The sequence below is a fragment of the Oratosquilla oratoria genome, chromosome 33 (genome assembly GCF_046742065.1).
Source record: "Oratosquilla oratoria isolate Oo_2021 chromosome 33, ASM4674206v1, whole genome shotgun sequence".
NCBI classification, from domain to species: domain Eukaryota; kingdom Metazoa; phylum Arthropoda; class Malacostraca; order Stomatopoda; family Squillidae; genus Oratosquilla; species Oratosquilla oratoria.
Window position 1 is genome coordinate 32427896 of NC_134809.1, and position 5000 is coordinate 32432895.

Consider the following 5000-nt stretch of genomic DNA (forward strand, 5'->3'; position numbering starts at 1 on the left):
ATCATATATTATGTATATATATTACATATATATTATATATCATATACTATATACCAGTACTATATATTCTTAATACGTATTACATATTCCCACCAAATGGGCAAGTTTGGCGAGTGAGCAGACTGGAGTGAAAGACGTAGATTCAATGAAAGAGATGAAGTGGCATTGGGCAGGCAAGTTAGCGCGAACTAATGGGGCGTTAGAACAAGTATGTTACCGAGTGGACAGCTTGAAATGGGAAGAATATACTGTGCAGTAAGAGTGAGACTAGATAGAAGGTGGAGAGATAAGACAGAAGTTTGCAGGGGTAACGTGGCAGAGGTTGTTGCAGTCGTGCAAGTCAGCAGTAGACTGGAAATAGCTGATTGATTATCTGATAGAGTGATTGGTGTATTACATATTATGCAATACTGTTTGAATATTTTGTGTTCTATGTTATATATCAAACATAATGTATTCCTTGTTATGTATAAAGTTATACGTATTATTTCATGGTGCATGCCATTTACTAGATATTATGTGTTACTTGATAAATTATGTGTTATGCATTGTGTATAAATAATTATGTATTGCTTATTGCATGTTGCATAATATGTACTATACTACATACTATATATTATGTATTATATACAGCATTCTATGTATTGCACATTGCATATTATGCATGATTTATTAAATGTCTCATATTACATCTTATGTACACATTATATATGTACACTGCATATTTACAAATTTCATATAAACTATATGTACATATCTTATTAATTAATATATATATATATATATATATATATATACATTTATGCATTTGTACATGCATATACACAAATTTCATATACTACACATATGGTCATAACACATGATAAAGTAGGTCCGAGTGTAGAAAAAGTCATGAATAAGCACATTTACTCATCGTCTTGAACAAGAAATGACGAAAGAATCATCTAACCCAAAAAAAGAAAAAAAAAAAAGTCAATGAAATTAATTCCGAATCTTCATTAATCTGGTGAGAAAAATGAGCATATCATCTTTTTTGATTCACATGGCGACAATCTCTTCCTCCAGGACAAGGTGGTGAGAAGAAGGAATAATGAATGGCTGAGAGTTGCTGGACTCGAACAGGGTCCACGGCTCGGGGGGGGAAGCACTATCGAAACTGTGCCGCGAAGCCACAGTACTCATTCTTATACCCCACGAAAACTTACTCCAATCCAGTTGAAGAAGACTGTCTGGTATCAAGCAGAACAAGACCATCAAACCGAGTCTCCACGTTGAAGAGGCTCAGAGTGGCTGTGACGGAGATACTGGTTTGTCCTGTCTGTGAGTCAAGAAATTCTGGGCAGCGGATGTGACTCAGTGCTAAAGCCTTCCGATAGCGGCTCCTACTGACTTCTGGCCTCGCGATAACAATGAACTTAGCCACAGACACAAATGTATGTTGACAAGTACATGGAAAGTGAAAATAAAAAAATAAGAGGAGGTTGTCTGTCAAAATATATGAGCCTTGGTGAGAAATGCCAGAGAATGAATCAGGAAATGAAGAAATAATTATGTAAAAAAAAATCAGGAATGGATATATAGGTAAATATGTAAACTCTTGAAAATAGAAATGAGCGAGCGCGCGCGCGCGTGGTGTGTGTGTGTGTGTGTGTGTGTGTGTGTGTGTTTACCTAGTTGTATTTACCTAGTTGTATTTCACTGGATGAGAGCTATGCTCGTAGTGACCCGTTTTTGTATCTCTCCGCATCCAGGTTGTTCTTAAAATCTTGTATAGTTGTGGCAATCACTGTTTCCCCATTTAGTGTGTGTGTGTGCATGTGTGTGTGTGTGTGTGTGTGTGTGTGTGTGTGTGTGTGTGTGTGTGTGTGTGTGTGTGTGTGTGTGTGTGTGTGTGTGTGTGTGTGTGTGTGTGTGTGTGTGTGTGTGTGTGTGTGTGTGTGTGTGTGTGTGTGTGTGTGCAGCTCTCCCCTTGCCTTTGGGGATATCTGAGCGTTTCTATAACTGACACTGATATCACCTCATGGCGTTGGTCTAGGAAAATTCATTTATTCTCATCCAGCTTTGCGTTTGGACAAAATTTGTCAATCTTTTCGCTTAAGAAAATATGTCATTCACTTCTTTGACTATTTCGTTGAACTCTGGTGATTCGTTCCATCATTCATATTATTATTTTTCTTCTTTATTGCCAATTTAATTCTTTAGACATGATACTTTGGTCCAACAAACTCCTAAAAGCTTTAGAATCAATCTTTTGGTTATTGGTGATATCCAACGATTTTTTTTTTTCTTTTGTTAAAAGAGTGACAAGCTTTCAGAATTTACTACGTGTAGATATGATCTTAACGAAAATGTGTTGTACTTTTTCCTGGGGCTAACAATGGTTAAATGTTCATTTGACAGCCGAAAAGCCAGTCTTCCTGAAGCTCTGCCGATTTCGTCTCCTGAGCTGGCGCTGTGTGTGCACGGTCGTGTTCTTGGAAAAAATCTTAATCACATCAGTGTGCATGCATTCCGTGCACGTAACCCTTCACTTGTCTCGGACAGACACCAACTTTATACGGAGTACACGTTATATTCATATATAAAAGGTTCCCTATAAAACTTGCTGCGTCGGAGAGTTGTTGGAGCAGGAGCCTGGGTCACGCGCCTGCTGCTGGGCCAGGCAAGGTCAAAATCATGTCGAGACAAGTCCGATACGCTGGTCCCGATGTGACAAAAGTCATCCGCAACACTCCCACGTGATGGCGGAGTGATGGTAGTGCGCGATAGGCGAGGGGTAGTGGGCACGCCGGAGGTGAAAGTTGAAGAGTTTAATGGTGAGGGAGTACCGATCAAACGATTTGGTGAAGAGTTGTTGAGAAGGTGGGCCTGGGCCTTCCCCACACGACGCCCGTCGGCTGTACCGCCTGGGTGGTTGAAATGACGCAGGGGGTTCAAACTCCTCCTTACAACGTGCAGAGAAAGTCAACCACCCTAAGAACCAAATCATTCCACTTGAAGTGACCAGTGGCTTTCGGTCTCACCTCTTTTTAACTTCTGGCTGAGGCTCGGGTCAGCTGGGTTATGAAGACATTTTCTTTGGGGGAGATATACTGACGATGTCTAAGCTATACGTCAGAAACCCTGTCGCGTCTCTGCTGAGACGCCTTCCTGAGTCGAGGCTCTGCATCCACATCCATCATTACCACGCCATCCTTTGAGGACGCCATTACAGCCTATAGGCAGTGATGACGTACCCTTACTTCTCAATCCTAATTTCTGTTATTATTATTATTATTTCTCCCCGTCTTCTCCTTTTATGCAGGGGTGGGGGACGGAGAGGCGGGGTCGCCGATTTAATGAAGCGGCCTTGCTGTGGATGTGCTGTGCCTTGCGACACTGCCTCTGACCCAGGGCAAAGGACAAAGTGCAGGGATGACCCGTCATCCAGGAGGTGGTAAGATAAGAGGGAGGGTGGAGGGGAGTGGAGTGTATTTAGGAATGGAATGGGTGGGAATGATTTTATGCCTTTTTCTTTTTTGGCTACCTCCCTTGTAAGGGGGAAAAAGCCTTGGTATATGTATGTATGTATGTATGTATGTATGTATTTTTTTTATTTGTGCTTTCAATATCTGTACTAACGATGGCATTTGTAATACCCTTTGGGGTATAACTGATTCCCAAAATTCATTTCCACTGCTGCATAAAGCGTCCTTCTCGTTCGCTCTACATATTGCAAAAATTGAATTGTTCTCTTGACAGTCTTTTCTTCGACTTTAGGTTCCCTTTCAGTTCTCGGTGTGAAGTAATTTTTCCCTGTAATAATCAGACGTTTCAGTCCATACATTCTAACTGCCACTAGTTTTTTTACATCATGTCACTGTATGCTAGCTTAACCTTTGCTCTGTCAATTCAGTGTAGTGGTTCCCAAGGCGAGTAAAGGGCCTATTGAGAGAATTCTACTCTTGTTTCTATGTCGGCGAAGCTTTCCCATTTGCTTCCACGGTGAATGTCTTTGTCATTCCTTCATAGATCTTCGACCCAAGTGCCTCTCTATGGTTACCTTAAGTACACAAGGCAAAAGTTTTCTAGTGCCATCTCACTGTTTTTCCATGATCATGGTGTTTTGGCGCATTGATTTTTTACATACCTTCTGCCATGCTTCACTGTTGCATCTGTTTACAATAAGTGAATTTTCTTTATATTTATTACTCTTGACGTGATACTTAGGAAATGAACTTTTGAGCCATTTTAGTTCATCCAGTTTTACTCCGGCCGACTTTTACTCGATCCATTTAATATCTTAGTTTTTTATTTATTTATCTATTTGCTTATCTATCAATTTATTGGCTTACATTTTTATTTATCAATTTATTTAATAATTAATTCATCTGTATATTCATTTATTATTATTATCATTATCATTTTACGAATGACTGATAGTAAACAATTCTGCTCTACCTGGGCCTCTCTCAACATATAACACTATTTGTCCTGTATATCCTATAAATGACTTCCCTATACTAAGTATTAAGTCAGAGTGGTGACGTACAGTTTAGGCCTTCAGACTTGCAACGGACTCTCAAGAATACCTCCTTTCAATGAGCTCATTCTCATGTAGTTTTGCTATGAACAATCTACATCTACAGTCAACTATTTTCCCTGTAAATCTCTTCCCATTAAGGCTTTACCTATTTTTTTCGTAAATACAACGTATTTATTAATTTCTTTCTGCAGAGAATAAAATCGGTGATCAGATAATGAACCTTTCTTCAAATGAAAAATGACATATCCCGCCGCAACGCTGATCTGCTAAAGTTACGTTCTTTAACAAACAAGAGTAAAATAACTTTACTATTAGCACATAATGTCTTCTTAATGTCTACTATAATGTCTATTCCAAAAGAATAACTAATGTTTTCCCAGATGTGCAATAAAGTCTATGTCTGACCTTGTCTTTCGAAAGGATTACAAAGGATTACAAAGGCGGAGCATGCCGACAGTAGACCTTTTGGTCCATA